The sequence below is a fragment of the Miniopterus schreibersii genome, assembly GCF_964146895.1.
Source record: "Miniopterus schreibersii genome assembly, chromosome: 12".
Classification (NCBI taxonomy): Eukaryota; Metazoa; Chordata; class Mammalia; order Chiroptera; family Miniopteridae; genus Miniopterus; species Miniopterus schreibersii.
This window is the reverse complement of record NC_138112.1, coordinates 53,969,991-53,996,276: the sequence shown is the minus strand read 5'-3', so window position 1 is coordinate 53,996,276 and position 26,286 is coordinate 53,969,991. Positions and strand designations below refer to the sequence as shown.

The 26,286-nt window shown below is 39.2% G+C and overlaps 1 long non-coding RNA gene and 1 pseudogene across 2 annotated transcripts in view; one reads left to right on the top strand and one right to left on the bottom strand.

The window, feature by feature from the left end:
* The window catches only part of LOC308565926, an 86,094-nt gene that overhangs the window by 46,769 nt on the left and 13,039 nt on the right, over positions 1-26,286 (top strand). The window contains exon 2 of the long non-coding RNA XR_014000088.1: positions 5,558-5,738. This is a non-coding gene — a long non-coding RNA (uncharacterized lncRNA). The remainder of the gene's footprint in view (positions 1-5,557; positions 5,739-26,286) is intronic.
* LOC308564912 (large ribosomal subunit protein uL22 pseudogene) lies at positions 8,597-9,151 on the bottom strand (annotated as a pseudogene). Its single transcript has one exon. The product of its transcript is annotated as a large ribosomal subunit protein uL22 pseudogene (transcript).

The window sequence follows — 26,286 nt, the reverse complement described above, 5'->3', positions numbered from 1 at the left end:
CTTCTGACTGATTCAAGTGACTGCTCTGAGTAAAGAGTTTCACATATAACTTTGGCAAATGTGATATTCAGAATAATATTATTGGGGAATAGCAAGTGTCTACTGTGTGCAGGAATCTTGCCTAATTGCTTCTCGTGTTATCCCATTTAATGCTTAATAAACTACAGCAAACTCTATCTCAATGTTTTAAAACCTTTATGATATAGGTATTATTATTATTTCCATTTTACAGATGAAGAAACTGAGGCCAGCTGAGATGAGGAGCTGTTTTCTTTTTTCATCCTGCATGAATTCCAGGCCTCTGTACCTGCCCTGTCTTCCTTGCTTGTGATAGGTTTTTCTGAATGACCCAGTGTGGTCTGGTATTACTGCTGTCATTAAGCCCGGTCATTGCCATTTCTGAGCCCTCACTCACCTTTGAAAACACACTTGTCTGTTCTCATGTGGAGCTGAACCGGCTTTGCCTTCTGCTCTTCGGAGGTGACCATAAGCTGTTATTTCATCAGCATTCTCACTCATATTCCTGCTCACTCTGCTCCTCGCCCCTCAGTTCTCCTGCGCTCACAGCTTGCTTTGTGTGATAGATAACTGTGCCCCGGAGCCAATACTGTCACTCTCTTTCTTCCATTCTTGCTTTTAAACTTGCTTTTGGTTTTCTCCAGGTCAGAAAACATACAAATGCTGACCTGCTGGGGAAGTGAAAGAGGTTTAACTCTTTTATAGCTTCCCTGTCAGTACCTTGCGATTTGACAGACATCTAAATAATTGAATTTACTTCCTGAAATGCTTTGGAACTCCTGATTGAAAATAGAGATGAGACCGATGATTGGGAGCTCGGTCATTCCAAAATAACCCTGAGACAAGAAAAATGAGGAAATATGAAGCTCACTTTAAAAATGTGTGATTCTCACCTGGCTGGCGTGGCGCAGATCACTGTTCAGTTCTCGGTCAGGGCACATGCCCGGGTTGCGGGCTCGATCCCCAGTTGGGGGCCTGCAGGAGGCAGCCGATCAATGACTCTCTCATCATTGATGTTTCTCGCTCTCCTTCTCCCTTTCTCTTTCTGAAATCAAAAAAGATGTATTTTTTAAAGTGTTAAAGTTTAAAAAAAAAAAGTGTGATTCTCCTAAATGCCAAGAAAAAAATATATAGCCTCAAGGGACCATGACCCAATACCATCCCCAATTCTGTTTCTCTTAACCGGTAATACATTTCCCCTAGAGGCCCCTCTGCAAGGACCCTGGGATATTCATGAGTTACAAGCCTGGCGCCGGGCCCCATTCAGTTGGCGTTGCTATTTATTAGCCCAGGTGCAGTCCACTCTGGGCTTCAGAAAGAGACCCTGGACCAGGTTCTTTAGCTGCCCTGTGTTTCTGGAAAGGAATAGGATGGATTGACTCAAGATTGTCAAAATTTTTGTTTCGCTTTTGCCATTATTAATACCTCTCGTCCCCACCTCCTGGACCTCCGTACATTGGCCTCCAACCAGGGGTTGAAGCTTACCCATGACTGCCTCTAGGCCATGACGAAGAGCTGTTCTGTTGCTCTAAGGAAGGCACCAAGGCACCTTCTGAAGAAGAGGAGAGTCGAGTCAGATTGGCCCCATCAAATGCAGGGTAGAGTCAGATTGGCCCCATCAAAAGGAAAATATTCTTGAAGACTCCCTGAGATAACACATTTGGAATACATCTGTATCTGTGTTCGTATCAGTGTCTATTCTGACGTTCATCCAATTGCTTATTTTTCTCTGGATAAATTGTCAGTTTTCATCCGAAGTTATGTCAAAACCAAATTCATTTCTCTGGGGCACTTTAAACTTTTATTGAAAAACATAGTTCTATTTTTTCCTTATTTTTTAAAAAATGTTCAACATAGTTTAATGATATGAACATGACAGGAAAGAGATTTAATTTTTATACTTAAGAGATTCATCTTGATAGAACTTGATGCATCATTGTGTACTGAGAACCATTTAACTGAGCACTTTAGCAGAATGTGAAAAATTCTGAAAGTGAATTTTCTGACACAAAAAAGTACATTACAGTAAAATTGCTCTTCTAAAAGATAGCATTTTCCTTCTCTAAATGAAAAATATATAAAGAATCTCCTCCAATTTGTAAAAAGGTAAAACAAATATTTGTTTTAAATTGTGACCCTCAGAAATAACTTTGGGTATAAACTGCAATATTTGTGGGTACAATGGTATTTCAGCCTTCCACTGATAGGTTGACTCATTTCCCCCTCATATTTCAAAATGTTAAAAAGATCCAGGGAACTAGGAAAGTAGGATAAATTTACATAAATAATCTATACTCTCCTTTTATTTCTAACTATTTCTTTGTAGACTTTGGAGCGGTCGAAGAGGAAAAGGAACTAGGCTTTGTTGATAGAATCTGTCTGTGCCAGGCCCAATGGTGCGCCATTACCAGACATTATCTCGTTTCAGCTTCACAAACTATTTACCAAGTCTTATTCCCATATTTTTCATGTGAAGAAACTGAGATACGAGTTCATACAGCTAGGTGGTGAGGAGTTAGGATTTAAAAATGGATTCTCAATCCTACTAGTTTGCTCCCAGGTTATAAGTCACTGAAAGTTAATTTACTATTCAGCGAGAATCCCAATGTAAGGAGCTCCAAGCTTTAAGCACACCTCATAAAAATGGAAGCTTAATGTAAAATGATACAGAGGGGTATTTCTCTTTGTTTATTAATTTTCTTTTACGTGGTGTAAGTATTTAATATCACTGGTATTTTAAAGTAGCTTAACAGAAGGTATTAAAAATAATGATCTGTTACTTCCTTTGTAGTGGTGTCTGAGTGGTTATTTCATTTTCTTTATTTAAAAATTGTTATGCCTTTATGCTCAAAAATATCTTTATACTAGAAAAATTATACAAATAAACCACCATCTAGAGATAATTAATTCTAACATTTTCTTCTAGATTTGTGTGAATATATATAATTTGTTTATAAAAATTGGATATTTTACCTGTTATTTAAAATGTGAACTTTTCTCATTTAAGAATCTCTCCAAGATTCTTTCTATGCCATAAGTAAAAATCTATATGCATTTTAGAGATTCATTAGTATTCTATCATAGGACTGTTACATAATTTGTTTAGCCTGGGTTGGACATTTATGTTGTTTCCAGTGTCTTTTATTTACAACAGTGCTGTTATAAGCACCCTTGTCCATGTGTCCTTGCATACATCCCTGATTATTTCATTCAGATGGATTACCAAGTGTAGTTGCTTTAGACACTACATGGAATTTTCTCATTTTTAAATATTATAGGAAAAATATATTTGGGGAGGTAATTGGTATTCAGGATTCGAATTGGCCTATGTAATGACAAGATATTATATATGTATTATTCAGCTTAAGATGAAGGTATCAGGTCTTTGAGAGTAACAATTTATTTGGGACACTTATGAAATGTCCCAAGTCTGAATTTTGAATTACTGACTTGTTGATCTATAGACATTTTTTACATTACAGATGAGAACATTATTATTTATTTATCTCTGTCATTCCTTAATATATAAAGCCCTTGAGAGCCAAGACCATGTTCTTTTCAAATTTATATCCTAGCACCTAGTACCATTACTCAGAGCATCTGTTCAATAAATGTTCATGAGAAACTAAGTAAAAATTACGTCTTGAGTGACTGAAGAATTTCTAAAGGTTATGCAGCTAGTACAAGGTGGAGCTCACACTTGAACCTGTAACTCTTGACTTCTGACTCTGCTTTTTCTCCGCTTTACCACTGCAAGAGTTTAGGTACTTTATGAGGGAGTGCTATTCCTGGGAAGCAGAAGAGAGGGGGGTGGGGAAGGAGGGAATAAAGAGGGAGTGCAATTACAAGGGTATGTGACCAAGGACACCTCCTTTTGGTATCCAGGGCAACTGACTGCTGCTTGACATCATGGCATTTTTTTCTGGGAAGGCTTATAAACAACAGCACCTGAGGATAGTCCACTGGTGGGAAGGAGAGAGACAAATGTATGTGCCAGTTGCAGTCTCCCATGGAGCATTAATCTCTAGGTTATGCATATATGGATATGCAACAGGCTCCTCTTGAGTGGGAGATGGGGAACAAGACACATTGTTTTACTCCAGCTTCCACAGCTGGGAGTTGGGGTAAAACAAGTGGCAAGGAAGTACTCCAGAGGCAGAGGTTGCTAAGAGGGTGTGATTAGAGACTATGAGGTGTCTGATACCACCAACTTACACACAGGTTCACTAAGTCAATAAATATTAAACATCTTGTGTGTGGTGCTGAGCCAGTGGCCAGTATATACTGGGAAACCAGATGCCCTTCCTGTCCTACAGGAGCTTACAACGTTGACTAAAATATAGTTCTTGGGCTGATCAACTAAGTCCCTTTTTGTTCTCAGATCTGTCCCAGCCCTTTCTTTATTCTACTCTGTTTTTCAGAGAACTTCATTTTCCTAGGATGGTAGGTTTGGCCAATGAAGACACTAGGGAGAGGTTGGCAAGTAGAAGGAAGAGGAGAGCTTCTCACCAGTGCTTCTGGTAGCATCTCCGAAAGCAACTGAATTTCCTCTGGGTTCCAGCTCAAGGCAGCCCTTGCTGTGGTTCTGGCTCTGTGGTTGGGCCTGCCTCCTGCAATCCCCTTATTCCCAATGCTCCCCCAGTCCTCGGAGGGGCAGTGGCTTCCTACTGTTGCTAATCTGTGGATTGCCTCACTGTTCCCTACCTGGTTTGTAAGCTCTTTCATCAGCTGGTAATCAGTTTCTGAGATCAGCTTCCTCTGTCTATGAGACCTAGAGTGGTTTCCTTTTCCTAACTGCACCTCAGTGAAAGCAGTTCTTCGCAAGGGATTTAATCCATAACCATTAATAGTTTCATCAATCATGAAGCAAATAATAATCTGTGAAAGTAAGAGTAAAAGAGTGAATATTTTGCTCACAACCAGCTAATGAAACTCCTCCTAGAAATAGATTTTATGATGTGGAGCTAGTCCAAAAAATCTTGTTTTATTAGAAGCCATGAGGAGTTAATATAAAACTACAATCTGGGAGGATGAGCATAATCTTGTCAAGATGAACGTTTTTCTGCATGAGCAGAGAACATTATTTCTGCCACGAGGTCATTAGAAATCAAACGCATATAGTGAATGCTTACTCTTTAATTTTGAAAGAGTGCTGCACATGTAAACCGATAAGAGGGGGAAACTATTATTTTTCCCTTTGACATTTCAATGCCTTCATTTCCCTTTTTGAATTCGAGGATGGGCAGGGAAGGAGAGATATGGGAAAGCTTTTAGGAGGTCCGCGCTCTCCCCCCATTGTGCAGCCTCAAATGATCCTTGCAAATATTGCAAATTTGCACAGTTGAGCTACAGCGTGTGGTCTTAGAAAAAATATTATGGTATTCAAAGGTTTTATAAACTCACATCAATATTAATATTATTGCTGACATTATGATCCATATTAATATCCATTGTGTACTCTACTAGATGCTTTATATATATTATCTCATGAATCTTCATAATGCCCTATAAACTCGGTATCATTTTTCCTATTTTGCAGATGTGTAAAGGAGGGGAGATGAAGTGATGTGCCCGGCATTGCAGAGAGTGAATATCAGAGCTGGATATCAGGTCCAAGTCTTTAAGACTCCCACCTCCTTCACCACACTGCGCCACTACTCTCACTAAAGAAAACTAACTTTCTATTCTAAGATAAGGCTTGAAAAAATAAGTGATTTTATGTACGTATGTAAATATGCTATTATATTTTAGAAACATTATAATTTAAATTTTTCTATGTCCCTTAATAGTGGAGCATGTGAATTCTTTTTCTTTTTTACAATTTCATTTAATTTTAATTTAATGGTTTTTTCCATTGCGATTTATCCCCTCTATGCCCTCCTCCACCTCCAGCCCCTCCTCGCAATCACCACACTGTTGTCTATGACCGTGAGCTCTCTCTCTTTTTTCTTTTTTGCTCTACCCCTCGCCCCTCCCCCGTGCCCCACACTCCAGAGCTGTCTGCCTGCCCTCTGCCTATGAGCCTGTCTCTATTTTGCTTGGTAGTTCAGTTTCTTCATTAAATTCCACATACGAGCGAACCCATGTGATACCTGTGTTTCTCTGACTGGCTTGTTTCCCGCAGCATAATGTTCTCCAGGTCCATCCGTGCTGCTGCAGAGGGCGAGTGAATTATTTTTCTTGAATGTTCTCTTCCTTAGGGAGAAATCCTTGGAATTATGAAATAGAGATGGTCTAATCTCCTCTAATTTTACAGATGAGAATTCTTAGGTCCAGGGACAAAAAATGATTCAGGCAAGGAATCTTCTATCTCTCAGACTCTCCACTTGGGCACAGGCCTTAGGTATTCAGTGAGACTTAAATAGGGAAAAGGGAATAGAGTTTAAGTGAAGCATTTGGACAGTAACCACTTGCCAAATGGAACAGATGGACGTTCCCTTTTACATGTAGCAAGGGTCCCAGTGTGCCCTGCTTTTGCATTCCTTTGGCAACTAAGAAATGAGGACTTTGGGGAAGAGGCAGGCCATTGAGGATTTCAGTTATGTGAAGGACCTAATAGGCTTCTTCTTAGGAAAATCAACACTTGTGATCAACACTTGTGAGGAAAAGTGATCTCCTATAACCTTCTGAAGGCTGTCCTGGATTGAGAGGACACCTGCCACAGACTGGGAGAAAGTCAAAGCACTAAATACCCACTTGTCTTAGAAATCTAGTTGAGGGAGAAGGGGTGAATTTTATTTATTTATTATATCTTTATTGATTTCAGAGAGAGGAAAGGAGAGGAAGAGAGAGAGAGAGAAACATCAATGATTGAGAGATTCATTGATTGGCTGCCTCCTGCATGACCCCCAGTGGGGATCGAGCCCGCAACCTGGGCATATGCGCTGACCGGGAATCGAACCGTGATGTCCTGGATCCCAGTTTGATGCTCAACCGCTAAGCCACACCGGCCAGGCAGAAGGGGTGAATTTTAAGGTGATTGTGTGAGACATACTTTTGTGACACCCTTTAAGAGAATTTTTCTGAAAATCTGAAAGTACAAGTCAAATATTACAATCCCAAGAAGGTAAAGACCCAAGACAAATGAAGCATCTATATGCAGCGCCAGAAATGTATGAGTTGAAACCAGCTAGAAATACCTTATCTATACCTGTATAGGCTATAACCCAATCCATCAGATGTTGTTATAGTGCTTCCTACACAGAGTGTAGGGGTAAACAGACTTGACTTCTAAATTTTCTCTTCATTCTTTCGTATGACCGTGGAACTATTACCTACTTAACTGATATCATTCTCAGTTTTTCAAATCTCTAAAATGGGAGATAATAATACCCTTTGCTTGGCCGATGTCATTAGAGGTGTCTAGTTAAACTAACAAAAGCTATACAGTTTCCTCTGTAATTACATGATGTAGTTGCCCTGAGGAAAAGGTTACTGTGTCTCTCCTGTCACTTCAGGCGATCAGTCACACTTGATTAATTCAGCCCGTTTCAGTGCACTTGGCAGCGGGACCACCTGCATCCCAGGGGATGTGCTGCCCTGGGTGAGAGCAAAGGAAACCAGCCGGTAGGCTGTGAGTATCTGAAGGCTTTGGTACCCAGCCGAATGTCTGCAGCTCATGGGGTTCTTAATGAGCAACACAAGTAGATGGAGAATGAATGTCCCTTTATTAATAAATAGCAATCAAATAGTTTTGAAATATACCCATTGCAGAAATGACTGCAGTAAGAAGGTACGGAAAGGACAGAGTATTTGAATTCGTTTATGGTAAAGACAAAATTAAATGACTTTGGATGTGATACTTTGCTTCATGGATTACTAAACCTTTCTTTGCATTTCTAACTCTCAAGAGCATTCTGTGCTAACTTGCTTCCGCCCAGCTCTCTTCCCCTTTCCTATCCCAGGAGAAGGGGGACCTGTCATTGTATATGAAGTCTCTTCATTGAACAGAATAACGATCTAAATACAAGGTATTTGTGTCATAAAACTCATTTTCCATTGTTTTTCCTTGATGCTAGTTTAATATATAAAAGTAATACGTGTTCAATGCATAATATTTAGCTTTATAGTGAAAAGAACAGAAGGCTTCAGGTGTGCCCTGGAGGCTATCAGCATATGGAAGCTGGAGGAGGGGTGCACTAGAAGTGAGGTGCCCTATGTGATTGGTTAAGGGCGCATATTTGGCTCTGTCTGTTTGGTGGCTCCTAAGCTGGAAATGGTGACAAAAAATAGGGAGGCTATCAATTATGAATCAAATGTTGATCATTTGGGGCTGATGGTTCCATGAGTTATTGTTTGGCTTTCGGAGCTGGTTGCTAGAGATAGTCTGATTTCCTGTAAGTCTAACTTGTAGACAGTAGGCTGGCTTCTTGGGCTGGTTACTGGGTATAGTGAGTTGGTTTCTGGGCTGGTTGCTGCCTATTATGGATCAGAATTCTTTTTTTTTTTTTAAATGTCTGACTATTGTTCATTTATATATTTTGTCTCTCATAACAGATAGATAAATAACAATAACAACAACACCAGATTATGTGAATGATTTTTTTTTTTCCTGCTTTTGCTTTTATTAGTATTTATTTTATGTTGAATTTACTCCTGGGCCTTGTTTCTTTGGTTTCTTCTGGGATGTCTTTTTCTTCCGGGCAGCCTCCTCTTGTGGCTTAGGAACAGTTGCTCTTTTTCAGTAGGACCATCTCAGTGTGGCAGGGCGAGCTCCTGTGTGGGTTAATCCGCCCTTGAACCCTGTAAGTTCTACGTTGCATCTTGGGAGCTTTGTTCACCTGGATGTGCTCAATGACCAGAGAATCTACATCTGAACCCTTAAGTTCAACATTGCTCTCTGCATTTTTAAGCATGTATAGCAAAATTCAGCACTCTTTTTGGGCCACCGACCCTGTGCCCAGCCCCACTCTTTCGCCTGGGCACACCTACCAACTCTATCATTGTAACAAGGGAATGACACACATTGCTTCTGTAAAGTGACATCCTTCAGATACTTGGTGGCTTTTCGGATGTGCATACCCTTGATGGCCTGGGCAGTTTCACAAGTGTTCTTAACGTGAACACGAAGACTTGAACCTCTTGATTTGCATGATTTTGTGGGGTTTTCTGGGTCAAGTGGATAGTGAACCATTTTCAGAGGTCACCTCTGGCCGCTTTCGGGAAGAGAGAGCATGTGAATGATTCTTAAACTGTTATTAGGGTTCTGCCGAGGAGCTTCAGAGACTGGCAGAGTGATGGCAGACCAGTTAGTCCCAACTCATAGATTTTTTTGTTTGTTTTTTATTTTATCAATATAGTTCATTCTAGCCCGGCCAGGTGTGGCTCAGCGGTTGAGCGCCCACCTGGGATCCAGGCGATCGGGGTTCGATTCCCGGTCAGGGCACATGCCCGGGTTGCAGGCTCGATCAATGACTCTCTCATCATTGATGTTGCTATCTCTCTCTCTCCCTCTCCTTTCCTCTCTCTGAAATCAATAAAGATATATTTTAAAAAAAAATATATATATATATGTATATATGTATATATATATATATATATATATATTTCATTCTAAGCTTTCGGGTTCTTCCTACAACTTTAAGAAAATATTCTTGGATTACAAAAGTTGGGTAACCTTAAAATATATGTCCTATTCACCTGAGCTATTCTTAGTAAATATTGTCATCTGACACAAGGTACAACAAGATAGTCAAACCAGATAGTGGGTGTAGAATAACTGTGTGATGGGGGTAGTGGACCAAACCTCATTTCCCCATCTCTAAACTGGGAAAAGTCATTATAAAGTAAATAATTGCAGCTTAAGAATAATAAAGGGCTAACCTCAGGAACAAATTCCAGCTTTTAAACCTAAAGAACACTGTACAAGGAAATTCTAACCTTTTTAATCTAATATACTTGCTGGTTTTTCTTTCTAATTGGAATAGTTATGTTGCTATACAAAAAAATGAGCGATCTGATCTCAATGCTCTGGTTCTGTTTGTACTTATTTTAGGCTATGTTGCACTTGATTTAATCACGACAAGGCTATTCCTATTTCTGATAAAAAGCACACATTAAAATAGCTTTGATTCTTAGCAGAGCTGGATGCTGATCTTGTCTGCAGATAGTATTCTTCAGACTGAAGCCTATTTTTGTTCACTTGGGTATCATCTGAGCCCATACTACAATTCATCAAGCAGTCTGAGAACACTGCTTTTTTCTTTGTTTAATGCTTCTAAGCCTGGAATTAGATTTAAATCGGTTTTCTTGTTTTAAAAATGACCGCACCTGGTTATGAATTATTTTATTTCCTTTTCTCATTTTGGTGGTGTTTTTCTAATTGCTACACAAGAAAAGCTTTATTATTTTTATTAAAATGATATATAATCATTATTTAAAAGCTCAAGTGATACCAGAGGGAAAATAATCTCATCAACCAGAAATAACCACCATCCCCATTAAGTGAACATAATAGCAGATATTCTTTAGTGTCTACAGAAAGACAGATGGACAGATAGGTTGATAGAAGAATGAGTAGGTAGACAGATGAATGGAAATGATTTCATAAAATGCATCCTGGAATACATTCTATTTTAAATTAAATATGTTAAATTACTTTGTTATACTCAATGAAAATAAACAGAAATTAGTTGAGCATTCAATAATTATTTCTTTCCAAAACATATATTAATTCCTAATATATTGTCCTAAAGGTAGGTAAAAGTAGCATGAAAAAAATAAGATGTGCCAGTCACTTTTTTGAATTTTAGATTTCAAATTTCAATGGTGCTGAATGCCTGCCTGCTATGAAAAATAGGAAAAAATCAGATTTACATTTGTCCCTCCTCCATTTTCCCCTCATATCCTAATGTTGGTTAATTATACTGTCATATTGGTTTTGTCAAAATTGGTAATATTTACATTATTTCCTTTTTAAAAAAATCAATGGCAGGCATTTATTGAAATTTATAGATTCCAAGCACTGTTCTAAGCCTGCCTGCCTTTTGTTAGCCTTTATGCCCCCCTCTCTCTCCCTCCCTCCCCCTCTCCCTCTCCTTCTCTCTCCCTCCCTCCCCCTCTCCCTCTCCCTCTCTCCCTCCTTCCCTCCCTCTCTCCGTCTCCCTCCCCCTTCCCCTCTCCCCCTCCCTCCCCCCTCTCTCTCCCCCTCCCTCCCCCTCCCCCTCCCCCCCTCTCCCTCCCCCTCCCCCTCCCCCTCCCCTTCTCCCTCTCCCTCTGCCTTACCCTCTCTCTCTTTTGTCTCTTTTTTTTTCTTTCCCTCTTTTTTTGCCTTGAAGTAGGAGCAGAGGCAAAACAAGAGGAAGAGCTCATCAGCCTCTGACACTGACGTTTGCTTGGACAGAAAACTAAAACACATAGGATTTACTCTGTCTTCTGAGATGTCAAATATTCTGCACTGTGGTTTGGTTTATTTTACCTGGTTGGAGGTGTATCCTATTTTTCTGGTAAAAAATAAATCTCTAGTTAATTCACTCATATCAAAATGCAGCCTTGGAAAATCGTGCCCCTGCTGGCATTTTTTGCTCCCGCTCACTAATCATGCAGCATGGCACTTGTTCTTAAGAATTTGCCGTGACTCTTTCCCCGCATTCCTACTTACTCCAGTTCTCTGAAAATTAAAGGGATTAATGAAAATCTCAAGGCTTGGAGTGCTTGCCTTCTTTCCCCAAGATGTGTCTCAGGGGACAAAAGTTTGTACCAAGTCGTACTAAGATTCCCTACTTCCTCCCTTGGGCCACTGCGTGTCAAAGTTGATAGCATTTACCACTTTTGAACTTTATTCCCTTTTTTTGCCTTTTGCTATTTTATGTATATTTTTTTCAGGTGTACGGAGGGAGCATCTGTAGCCTTAAACATTAGTAGCACTGAGTGGGAGTGGAATATAAATTCTTTAGGGCAATAGTCACTTACCATTGAGTCAGGAGAAGGGGACCCCACGAAGCTACAGTTTTTGAAATAAGTTTTCAAATGCTTTCCAAATAAGTTTTCATATGCATTCCAAAAATTGTCTGTAGGCTGAATAAAGATAGCATTTATATACTACTATATTATAAGTTAGTCCAGGTGCTGCTTTGTGGTGAATAAAATAGAAAGTAATTTAAATGCATTACTGAATTCCTTACAGCTCTTTGTCATTATGAAGTTAGGTGAGGCCACGTAGCAGTATCAGGCTGTAGACAGAAAGCCGTGTTACCACGTAACTTTGAGAAAGTTAACTGCTGTGAGCCTCCCTGTAAAATGAGTTGATAATAGTGTCCGCCTCAGAGAGTTGCTATAAGGCCTACACGAAATGGCACATGCAAAGCATTTGCCACAGAGCCTGACACCTAATAAGCACCGGATGTGAGCAGCGACAGTTGCAATCAACGGATCACAGAAGGATCTAATGACTCTCTAGAAGGGGATCTTCTCATTTTCATGGTGGGAATCACAGCAGGGCCAGATAAGCCTCTTGACTCTTTGGACATGGCTTATCTCCTTCCATTAGGTTAAATTACATAAGTACTTCGGCTGGAAGAAAATGCACTGAGCACGCCTACGAGGAAACAAGGCGGATGCCAGTTTTGCCTGTAGCACCCATTTGGATGCATGCAGTGCCCCAGCTTGGCTTCCACAAGAAGCAGACACTGGCATGAAGGTTAACATAACAAAGTTTATTTGGAGGGCGCTCATGACCAGCATTTGCAGAAGGAAAGGGAAGGAAACCGGATTGGGCAGAGGGAGAAGTTGGGTCTTGATACAGTTTCAAGGAAAGCCCCAGCTGACTGCCACAGGGAGCTCTGGAGTTATGGTGGCCACCAGAGTGCTCCCAAGTTGTGAAAAGGAGGCCCGTCTTTTACATCTCCATGCTGACCAGTAACTGGACGCAGGGTACCTCGGGGACACAGGTGTAACCCTGGTTGAGGCAGCTTCCCCCAGCTAAGGATAATTTCTGGTGAGGTCTCAGCTGACAGTACTCCCAGTGTTTTTTGTTTGTTTGTTCTTGTGGGGAGTGTGGCTTAAGTTCTTCAGGTCCGAAGGGGGATTTGAGTGTGTACAACAGAATCCCCCCCCCATTACCTATGGCATGCTCATTAAAAATCATATGTTCCTTGCTCAAAATAGTTCTGAAATGCCATTCAAAATAAAGTTTTGGGGTTTTTTTACTTTTATTTATTTTATTTTATTTTATTTTTAAAATTTATCTTTATTGTTGGGAGTATTACAGATGTTTTCTTTCTTCCCTTCATTGACCCCTTCTTCCCCACCCCCACCCCAGCCTTCCCCACACTATTGTCTGTGTCCATGGGTTGTGCATATATGCATGTAAGTCCATTGGTTAATCTCTTCCCACCTACCCACCCAAATAAAGTTTAGAGTTAGTGTACTAGCTGCTTTAAAAATGCATCTAATTACTGTTTTTTGTGGTATACTATGTTGTCATGAAATAAAACAGATAATGAACAGTATGAGCACATTCTCTAATGGAAATGTATTTTAGTACATGATCAACACTGTTTGAGAAATTTAATATAGATAATTATTGCATCAAATTTGAACAATCCTGACTGTCCATCTGTGTTTTAAAGACTACATGTATATGTGTGTGTCCTTGTTTGCACACATATATATATTCAGATCTGGTTTATGAGCAAGTTTGGTTCTGACATATTTGTGTAAGAATGGCATGTTTTTTCCAGGGTCAGTGTCATCCACTGTAGGAAACATAAAAAATAAGAACCATTCCAGTTCTCAGGGAGTTAAGAGGAGATAAAACCTGTGCATGTTATTTATAGCAGACCACTTTTAAAAAAGTTAAGTGGTCTGGCATTGACATAACAAGATAGGCACTAGAGTGGAGTATTCAGCAGCAGAGTGTCTAGCCGGGCTGTTCAAATCCCAGTTCTGCTACTTCCTAGCTCTGTGACGTTAGGCAAGGTACTTGACTTTTCTGTGTCTTTCTTTGTGCATCTATAAAACGGGTTTAAAAGTACAAATCTCACAGTGTTGTTATGAAGCTTATATGAGTTAACCTATGGGTATGAATTTTGTCTATGATCCAGTCCAAGAAACATGATCTTGCTTCTCTTTTAAACAATCATTGTACTCAAAACTCCTCCCACCTGATTAAAGATTGATATTTGTGTTTTTTCAGGGAGCCTAGGGTCATATAAGAATCACAATATTTGAAGAATATTTGAAGAATGGCCTTCTGGTCTGCATTGTACACTGGTCACCACTGTTAAATGCACTTTCTCTGCCTTTGTCAAAGGGGCATTTAGATCTTTGCTGAGGCTGAAAACTGCAGGACTAGTTGCTGACCTTCTCAGGCGCACCTTGGAGGCGTGCTCATCTGAGACCTGCATCTCCCTGGTTGTAGACTATGAAGCAGCACATCATTATCGTGTCTGAACTCTCCAGACTTCTATTTCCCCATGTCTGTAAAAACTCTCTCAAAAACCTTTCTCCTCCAAAGGCTAACTCATTACCTCTTCCAACCCCGAAATCTCTTTCCTCAAACAACCTAGTTCCATATTCTCTTATGAGCCTAGACTTTTGCAAGCAAATGTCCTCTTTGGAAATGTTCTTTTGGGTATGCTTGTTTTTTGCCTATTTCTGGGAAACGCAAAGACAAAAACATTGCTACCTTCTTTAGACAAAGAGGTGTAAACTATTTACAGCAGTGAAAATAAAATGCAAATTAATATCCTAATACATTATTCTACCACACGCAGATTGCTCTGTGTTAAATAGGGTTTATTTCTTCCTATTTAACTTGGAGTTCCAGCTATTATAAAGCCCATTGCTTGTATTGGTTTGAAATGAGTTTCAATATTTGTAGAATTCAAAAGTAATATTTCCAGCAATCTGTTGTTACCGCAAGGAGTGAAATAGCAAAAGCAACCTTTTTTTTCACCCCTTCTCTGTACATGTTTATCAAATTGTCACAGATGGTTCAGATCACGGGATTTCAATTTTTTATTGGAAAAGCAAGTACACTCTTTGAAACTATATTGCTCCCACACCTGTATCCCATTTCCTAGGCATGTTCTCCAGTGTATTAAGATGTTCAGATATGCTGTCAAAACCATGCTGTTACATTCCCAAAGACAGAATATTGAGCAAGCTAATGCGAACTCACAGAAGGCAAATATTCTATTGAGTGATAGGAAGGAATAGACCCTGTAAAATCATGTTTTTGAAGAGTTATATCAAATGAAATCCTGGACTATTTGGATACAACTCAAGTTGAAATAAGTTGACAAATAAATAAATTTAGTAATAACAGAGAGGAACATTATTAACAGAAAAGAAATTATGGAATACTAAGCATTTAGCTGTACCTTACATTATGATTATCTCATCAAATACTTTGGTGAGCACCTGAAACACTGTATAAAAATAAAATTCTATTATACATTTACTAAAGAACTTATTTAAAGATGATTTTTAGAAAGAAGAAATCTTTGTAAGCTCCCAGGGGAGATACAGCTTTAGGTTCCTGTGAGTCTCTGGTTACAACATCTTCGTCAACCAGTCAATATATAATCAATATATAGCCTTTGTTTATGTGCATTTCTGCTTAAAGATGCCTTATTTAGTACATATTTTTAACTTATTAACATTGAACTCATGGCCCACAGCACTATAACTCATGCCTGAACCAAGCTTACCTAACACATGTACTTTTTCCATAAGGCATGTCACAGGCTTCTCGGAATTAGGAACATTGGCGCTACTCTTGGGGGCCATTTTAAACAGCAAAATCACCAACAAAAAGTAAAATATGCAAATAAGCCCGGCTGGGTGTGGCTCAGCAGTTGAGCATCAACCTAGGATCCAGGTGATCGGGGTTCGATTCCCTGGTCAGGGCACGTGCCCGGGTTGTGGGCTCGATCAATGACTCTCTCATCATTGATGTTTCTATCTCTCTCTCTCCCTCTCCTTTCCTCTCTCTGAAGTCAATAAAGATATATATATTTTTTTAAATATGCAAATATGGCACTGAATAGACTGCAGAAAGGGTGCTGTTTACAGTATGAGAGCTGGACCAAGAAGGCAGAATTTTGCCATATTTGACCTCATCGGGGAATGTATACATTGTGTGACTCAAGTTCTCCCCACATTGTGCATATCCGTGAACACCCGTGAAATCAATGCAAGTGTTGATTTGGGGATTAGAAATGCATTTGAGTGAGTAGGCGAATTCACAAGTACAGAATCTGTAAACAATGAAGATCCATTTGTACTTTGAAATAAATGCTTATTGGGTGTTCTAAAGGAGTCACCTAACCATATTTTTTAGAGGTTATTTGAATATTTTAAGGCACTTTTGACTGGGTCATAATTATTCAGTCTGGAACATCAATATTGGAAGGGATCTTAAAGATCACTGTTCATAGATAAGGAAGATTAATCTCAGAGAGGTAAGACAACTTTCCAAAGTTGCATTATAAGTCACATGGTGGCAAAACAAAATCAGAATCCCTTATCTCTAGATCCTAAGCCTGTTTCTCTTTCTACTACTCTCCCCGTACAATGTAGGGTGTATTTTTAAAAATGTAATATTAAGATTCGGTTGTATCAATGATTATGTCAATTCCTGGTTTGGATCCATCTCAAAAAATGTGAGGAAGTGAGCATAGCAAAAGCAATGAGCATTGAGAGTCTGGATAATGTCACTATTATCAATGGCAGATCTCTGAGTCTAATTCTTATGACTAACCATTACATTCATTCACCATGTCCACAGAGATGCATGCTCTCTACATACACACAATTTTAATCTTCAGCCACACTATGAGTAAAGCCAACCAGGATGGATCTTGAATGTATTGTTAAAATGGTGAAACTAAATTTTAAAAAATCTTTTATATATATGTATATACAATATGAAAAGCCAAATTTTCAGTTCTAACTTATTTTTAACTGTATATTCATAATGCCTTCAATACTCAAATAGCTCAACCTCTAAAAAATATGGTTATATTACTCTTTTAGGACACTAGCAACCCAAGAAACATTTATTTCCAAGTCTGTCTATTTTGAAATTAGGGACAGTTTAAAAAATTAGAGGTTGATTCTAACACAAGTAATTGATAGGTCAATAGGTAGATCAAGAGATAAAAAGAAATATAGGTGTCCAAAACATAAAAATATAATCATTTTTATAACATAACTGGAGTGTCTCTATACCCAAGACATCTTTGTCTCCGGGATTAATGATTCTCATTTTGTTCTCAATTTGCAACAATAACCAGAAATCAAATTTTAATATTCCACTGAGTTAAAGTCACTAATTATTTCAAAAAGGCAGAGGGAAAGTATTCTGTCAAGAATTGGTTTGTAGCCCGGACTGGCGTGGCTCAGCGGTTGAGCATCGACCTGTGATCCAGGAGATCGCTGTTCGATTCCCGGTCAGGGCACATGCCCGGGTTCGGGCTCAGTCCCCAGTGGGGGGCGTGCAGGAGGCAGCTGATCAATGACTCTCTCATCATTGATGTTCCTATCTCTCTCTCTCTCCCTCTTCCTTCCTCTCTCTGAAATCAATAAAGGCGTATTAAAAAAAAAAAATGTTTTGTGAAGCCTGAGCTATATTCTGAAGTCACATCTCTTCTTCAGTGTCCTTCAGATCTGACTGCGAGTTTAAAAGGGTCCTATTGCTTTTCTAATGGTTTGGCATGGGCCATTAACTGTCCCCGGACTTTAGGTATTTCCCACAGTAGGCAATCAGGGGTGGAACTGACAGGCTGCTAGACTGAGTCAAAGGACACAGGTTCAGGAGTCCACTGACTTACTGAGGGAAATTTTATTTGAGGATGGGAGTCAATGAGCAATGGATGACTACTTATCTTACTTAAAGTCATTAATTAATTTAAGTGTGAGTGATTTTTAAAGGGCTATGTTCTAACAATAGAAGACTCTGGTCTCTTCGTAAGAACGTCTACATTATTATTGTCATCTATTTTTAGAATATAGCCCTTTAAAAAATCACTCATGTTTAAATTAATATTCCCTAGAGCATAATGTTGGCAAAACCTAGTGTTTTCATATATGAGTTATTCAGATTTCTGAGTTCTGGTTAAAATAAAGGCCAGTAATAGGTTTCAAAAACAGATTGAAGACCATTTCTGAATAACTCCTGTAATTCTTATTTCAATTATTAAAAACAAAACCTACATAGACTCAAAAGGAACGTCAAAAATGAACCAATAAAGAGAATGAACTCTGGCTGCCAGGGAGGAGGGGTGGCTGGAGGAGGAAAAGCTGAAAGGGACTCAGAGGCACAAACTTCCAGTTATGTGTAAGTTATGGGGACAAAGTGTACAGAACAGGGACTATAGTCAATAATAGTGTGATAGCTTCGTGGTGACAGATGGTTACTGGACTTAGTGTGGTGATCATATAAATGTCAAGTCACTACATTGTACACCTGAAACTAATAGAATGTTATATATCAACTGTACCTTAATTTAAAAAAGAAATTCATATCCTATCCAAGGGCGAGCCTGGGCTTTGGAGTCAGGCAAAATCCACTGCCAGTTTGGGTCATTTGATTTTTTCAGGCTTCCTCTGTGAATCAGTATGACAATACCGTGTCACAGGGTGGCTGTAAGTTCCAATGAGATGGCATCTATAAAGTATTTGCCTATGTATTAGTTATTTGTTGCTGCATAAAAATTACTATCAAACTTAGCGGATTAAAACAATAAGTATTGTATTTATTACCTCACAGTTCCTGTGGGTCAGGAACCTGGGCCCAGCTTCGCTGGGTGCCTCTGGCTCAAGTCTCTCATGTAGTTGCAGCCAAGCTGTTGGCTGGGTCTGAAGTCTCATGTGAAAACCTGGCTAGAGAATGATCTGCTGTCAAGCTCACTCAGATGGGCCTCTATTCCTCACGACTGTTAGAGTGTCTCATTTTTTATTTTTTTACTTTTTGCTGACTGTTGGCCAGAGTCCTCCCCCAGTTTCTTTTCACACGAACCTCTTGGCAGGGCTGCCTGACTATATGGCAGGTGGCCTTCCCCAGAGTGAGCAGTCCAAGAAAGAAAGAGAGAACTTTCAGGACCTAAACTTCTGTCTTTTAGAATCTAATCTCAGAACTGATTAGAACCCAGTTCCAACGCCTGGGGCCGAAGTGTTTTGCTCTACTCACAATCAGTGGCCCCCTAGCATTTGTGAGTTTTGGACCTCTTTCATACATCTGATGAAAGCTATGTACCCTTTTCTAGAAAAATATGCTAAGGCACATTTTCTATACTATTTTAATGCGTTTTAGAAACTCTAAAGTCCACAGATGGACACCTGATTTAGAACCCTTTTCTATAATTTGCCAGCTTCAATAAAATGCAGTAAAGCCTACATTTTTACATAATACAAGCTGGTGTCATGAGAAAGAAACAGATTGTGAATAATTGAGTTTGGATTCCAGCTCAATAGGCAAGTCATTCAACTGGAGACCACAGTTCTTTTATCTATAAAATGGACATATTCAGGTATATTTGTTTCTACATACCGAAACAAATATACCTGAGTGTAAAAACTCATATATATTACTTTACCAGGGACTGTTCTGAGTATTTTTCTTATAGTATCTCACTTAATACTTATATGTCCTCCCCCTTCCCTTGGGAGATAGATATTGTTATAATCCTGTTTTAGAGATGAGGAAATTGAAGCATAAAGAGGTTAATTACCTTGCTAACGTTACATAGTAAGTTAACATCACAGCTGGATTCCAGTTGGGTATGTGATGCAGTTTCACTATGTATGTATAAAAAAGGCATCATGCTAACAATGAACTATCTCCAAAAGAAATTAAGAAAATTATCCCATTTACATTAGCAACAAAAAGAATAACATACTTATGAATAAATTTAACCAAGGAGGTGAAAGATCTGTATACTGAAAATTATAAAACATCAATGAAAGAAATTGAGGAAGACACACATTAATGAAAAGAAATCCCATGTTTATGGATTGGAAAAAATAATATTGTTAAAGCATCCATACTATACAGATTCTACAGATTCAGTGCAATCCCTATCAAAATTCCAATGGCATACTATACAGTGATCTACAGATTCAATGTGATCCCTATCAAAATTCCAATGGCATTTTTTTACAGAAATAGAAAAAAACAATTCTAAAATTTGGATGGAACCATAAAAGGCCCCTAGTAGCTAAAGAAATCTTGACCAAGAAGAGCAAAGCTAGAGACGTCATGCTTTCTGATTACAAAGCTGTAGTTATCAAAACAGTATGGTACTGGCATAAAAGCAGATACATAGATCAATGGAACAGAATAGAGAGCCAAGAAATAAGCCCATACATATATGGTCAACTAATTTTTATATGAGTGCCAAGAATACACAATAGGGAAAGGATAGTCTTCAAAAAATGGTGTTGAGAAAACTGGATATTCACATGAAAAGAAAGAAGTGAGACCTTTATCTTATGCAAAAATTAACTCAATGTGGATTAAAGACTTAAATATAGGACCTGAAACTGTAAAATGTCTAAAAAGGGGAAGGGGGTAGGAAGCTCCTTGACATTGGTCAACACGATTTTTTGGTATGTCACCAAAAGCACAGGTGATAAAAACAAAATTAAATAAGTGGGACTACAGCAAACTAAAAAGTTTCTTCATAGCAAAGGAAACAAAAAAATATGAAAAGGCAACCTATGGAATGGGAGAAAAATATTTCAAACCATATATCCTGGAAGGGGTTAATATCCAAAAAACATGAGCAGCTCTTACATCTCAATAACAAAAATGAAACAAAACAAAAACACAACCCAATTAAAAATGGGCAAAGGACCTTTTCAAAGAAGGTCCTATTCTGTTTCATAGAAGACATATAGATGGCCAATAGCTCTGTGAAAAGATATTCAACATCACTAATCATCATGGAAATGCAAATGCAAACCACAATGAAATATCACCTCACACTTGTTAGTATGTCTATTTTCAAAACAAGAGATAACAAAATTCTGGCAAGGGTGTGGAAGAAAGGGAACCTTGTGCACTCTTGGAGATGAAAATTGGCACAGCCCTTATGGAGAACAGGTTCCTCAAAAACTTAAAAATAGAACTAGCATGTGATCCAGCAATCCCACTTCTGGGACAGAAATCAATATCTCAAAGAGATGTGTGTACTCCTGTGTTCATAACAGCATTATTCATTATAGTTAAGTTATGGAAACAGCCTAAGTGTCTGTTGATGGATGAATGGGTAAAGAAAATGTCACATACACAATATTATTCAGCCATAAAAAATAAGGGATAAGAAATTCCTGCCATTTATGACAACATCAGTGTACCTGGAGGGCATTGTGCTAAGTGAAATAAGCCAGACAAAGACAAAAAAATACTGTATGGAATCATTGCATTATATGTGTGGAATCTAAAAAAAAAAAAAAAGTTGAACTCACAGAAACAGTAGAATGGTGGTTGCCAAGGTCAGAGGATGAAGGAAATGGGGAGATGTAGGTCAAAGGATTCACATTTTTGGTTATAAGATAATCTAATGTACAGCATGGTGACTATAGTTAATAATACTGTATTGTATACTTGAAATCAGCTAAAAGAATAGATCTTAAGTGCTCTCATAAAAACAAGATAACTACATGAGGTGATGGACGTGTTAACTTGATTGTGGGAATCACTTCACAAAGTATGTGTATATCAAATCATCACATTTTATAATTTAAATATGTTACAATTTTATTTATCTGTTATATCTCAATAAGGCTGGAGAAAAAGTCATCAAGCTTCATGTTAAAAAGTACTGACAGCCCTGGCCAGTTTGGCTTAGTGGTTAGAGTGTCAGCCTTTGGACCAAAGGGTTGCGGGTTTAATTCCCCGTCAAGGGCATGTAGCCGGGTTGCAAATTCAATCCCCAGCCCTGGTCACTGTGCATGCGGGAGCCAACCAATCGATGTGTCTCTCTCATATTGATGTTTCTCTCTCTTTCTGTCTCCCTTTCCCTCCATCGCTTCCACTCTCTCTAAAAAGCAATGGAAAAAATATCCTCAGGTGAGGATCACCAATAACAACAAAAAAGTATTGACAATGGATGCAGCTGCCTGGGTTCAAATCCCTACTATACCACATATTGTCTGTGTGACCTTCAGCAAGTTGCTCAACTGCTTTTATACCTGCTTGTGAATCTGTAAAATGCGGCTAATAATAGGACTAAACTCATAAGGATTGTGATATGGATTAGATGAGCTTTGTACATAAAATATCTAGAACAGTGCTTGGCACATATTAAATATTCAGTAAATATGAGTTATTATATTTGAATAACTAGCAATCTCTTCTCTTCCCCATGTCTCATTTTAATACCTGTGAAGTGGGAACACTGTTACATTTATTTCTGATTAGGCTTGTAATACATTATCAAGTTGCTTGGAGAATGTTTTGAACTCTGTAGGTGCGATGGATCTACAAAGGGTAACTGTTGTTCCACTCTTAAAAGGGAGAAGATAATTACTATGTGGTCTTTTTTCAGGAGGAGCATTAGTCAACAAAGTTGGGTTGTTTTTTTTTAAAGTTTTTTTCAAACGCCCACGAACTTGCAAGCTACTGTGGGATGATTCAAATGATTTAGAAAGCTCAGTTCTGGACTGAAGTAGAATGTTTTCCTCAGATCAGAACAGAATTTTTGTAACCGCAGTATCAGAGCAGGAGAATGTCAGTTTTCATGTGGAAAAGAAATCTTTTCATAAGAAACACACAATATTTTACAAAGGACAAGTAAAGAAGAAATCTATTTTGAACTTCCTCTCCTCTTAAGGAAGAGAAAAAAAACATGTATTTTTATTCACATATTATGTCCATGACTCCCTTCTGCTTTATTAGCTCAAAGGTATCCCGGCACCCACCAGGTCAGCCTCCCATCAAGTACATTTCTATTTTCGTTTCTTGTAGGAAACAACAAAGCGAACCGGTTTGTTTGGGATTAGAGTTTTCCCGTCACCACCGAGGACTAACCAAGACCTCCCATGGCCAATCCCCCACCTGATGGCACTGGCAAAGACTGGCTCAGAGGAAAAATCAATGTGATAAATATCTGTTAGTGAGAGATGGTGACTAATAGAATCCTGCCATTAGTAAGACTCATTTAATTGGAGGAGCAGAATATCATGGGCTCATCTGAGCATCATATGATCTCCAAAGCAGCCTCTCCCCCAACATGCAAAAATTAAAATCAAGCAGAAAATGATGCTCACTTTTTTTTACTAGTTGAACACACCTAGTTGAACACAACTGGAACTGAAGCTTTATTAACAAGATTCCCTGAGCAGTTATGCCAGACTTAGGCGAACCCCAAAGAATGAGCAGGGCATATATATGCTTATTAAGATATACATTGGGGGGAAATGAAGAAAGGAGCTGGGAAAGCATTGTAACATCCTGAAAGCAGAATGCACCAGCCTGTCGGTGAATGAGAGATAAAGAGGAAAAGTCCCCAGATGCCTGTGTGAGCTGTGAAACCTACAGGTGCTGAGAACCAAGGTGACTACCATATGTCTGTCATGGGTCAAGAAGACCCCGTAGAATTTAGCCAACAATACTGTGATAAGTTTACACTGTAACAGCTGATTACTAGAATTAGTGGGGTGATCACATTGTAAGGTATAAAAATGTCCACCTGAAACTAATATAACCAACATAAGATTGTATACCAGCTATATTTAAATAAAAAAAAAATAGATTTTTTAAAAAAAGAAAGCAAAACACTATTCAGACCTGGAGAAGGGCATGACAAATGATCCAGATAGCTTGGACTTTGATTTGGATGCAGTAACTGGCTAGGACTTTGGTTTGCCTCATTTTGGAAGGGAGGAGGTGTGTTATGTGTATAAAGAACATGCACAAAGATTTGGGTGGTCAGGGGCACAATGAAGCAAAGATTGTTATGTTTCCTCCAGTCTCTGTTCTATCCATCTTTCAAAGTAATAAAGACATCAACCTGAAAGAAAAAAGAGACCCCATAGCAGAGATTAATGGGAGAAGTCCAAGTCACAGCCCACAAGAAGGATACAGCTGGGTCTTAGAGCCAATGAGAACAGAGCCATGGCCCAAGTCAGCAAGGATGGGGAGGGGAGATTGAAAATGATCCTGAATGAAATCTATTGTTCCTATTCTTTAAAATGGACAGTACACCATAGCAGTCAGTTAGGTTTGGAAGACGTGATTAAAATTTTGTAAGGCCTGGACTGACTGCCCTATCTTCATGGCTTCAGCCCAGTTCTATATATTAATTGCACTTTTCAAGTTTAAAATAAGATTTGTAGTAAACAGCATGACTTTATTTTAAAATCCACACAGATACCAGTGGTTGGGTGGAGATTGGCAATAACTTAGAAAATTATTCTAAGTTCCTAAAGCATTGAGCTCCTTTGATGTTTGCTGGCATTTTCCATCTTTGTTACCCCCATGGCCAATGGCCAAGGCAACAACTGAAATGAAACCCATACAGTTCCCAGAAATAAATTCTGCTGTTTTCCTTGGCAAGCGAGGGCTATATCATGTGAGACCAAATGTTGGAATGCATCTTATGATTGATTTTATACGTTACAATATAGGCCAATTGATTAAACAAAGTTCTCTGTTTCTGGGGCCAACTAGAGAGTTTAAGGAAAAATAGAAGAATTAGGAAATAGAATAAAAACAATAATGAGATCAATTTCTGTTATGTCTGGATAACCTAGACATTAAAGAGAAGCACTATTTTTAAAATACAGAAAACAACAGGTAAACCAGTGCTGTCAAGTAGAAAGGTGGGAGGCCAGAAGATTACAGCAGAGATTGCCTAGGATAAGAGGCCAGGTCACTGCGTTAATCAGTTAGGCAGAGGGTGGCTGAACATTTACCATGTATCAGACGCTGCTCCGGGCGCTGCGGGGTAGCAGGTGCTGCCCGCATGGAGAGAGAAGCGGGCACATAAAGGGGGCAATGCGATTATGACCGGTAGGGCCTGGGTGAGGGGTCTCATTAATAACTACTTTCTACTCTTTGCACTGTCCCACATGAAAGTCACTGATTCTGCCAAAGGTGAAAGAGGAGGCTGCTCTGCGGTCACTCCTCGCTGCTCTGCCACCTTGCTGCCATCCTTTGCTGCACTGTCCAAAAGGGGGCAGGGCAGCCGTTATGCTCCATAAGCAGGTGTGTCCAAAGGGGAAGGAGACGCTTTGCTCCTTTCCTTGCAGGCATGCCCAGTATCTCTTCATGGTTTTCTTAGAGCCACCCCCGTACCCTGCACACACACACACACACACACACACACGCACACGCACACACACATTTGTTTTGGGGATGGGAGTGCATGCTTGTCAGCTCTCTCATGGGAAGTTAAGGAGAACACCTCAGCACTTCCCTTTATTTATTATTATTATTATTTTGCATTTAATGAATAATTTATTTACTTTTGAAACTAGATTAGAATCTGGACAGTGATAAATCCATTAATTTTTTGAGGAACCTCCATACTGTTTTCCATAGTGGCTGCCCCAGTCTGCATTCCCACCAGCAGTGTACCAGGTTCCCCTTTCTCCACACCCTCGCCAGCACATGTCGTTTGTTGATTTGTTGATGGAGCCATTCTGACAGGTGTGAAGTGATACCTCATTGTGGTTTTAATTTGCATCTCTCTGGTGATCAGCGACATTGAGCATCTTTTCATATGTCTCTTGGCCATCTGAATGTCCTCTTTGGAGAAGTGTCTATTCAGGTCCTTTGTTCATTTCTTAATTGGGTTGTTTGACTTCCTCTTGTTGAGTTATACGAGTTCTTTGTATACTTTGGAAATTAGCCTCTCATGAGATATAGCGTTGGCAAATATGTTTTCCCAGGACATGGGCTTCCTTTGTATTTTGAGGCTGTTTTCTTTCTTAGCACTTCCCTTTAGATGGATTTCCTATGATTTCACACCCCTACAGTTCCTGTAGTTGTCACTGTCTTCTTTAATCCTTACCTGAGGACGTGTTTATCGATTTTAGAGAGAGAGTAAGGGGGAGAGAGAGAGAAAAAAACATTGATTGGCTTCCTCCCTTAAGCGTCCCAACTGGGATTGAACCTTCAACCTAGGTATGTGTCCTTACCCAGAATCGAACCCTCAACATTTTGGTTTCCAGGACGATACTCCAACCATCTGAGCCACCCAGCCAGGGCTTGTAGTCTTCTTCTTATATAAGCTGGAGGTACCAGGTGGGAAGCCTTAGGTGAATCACTGGGGATATCAGATCAAGTTAGATGGCTTACTAATAAAACTTGAAGGG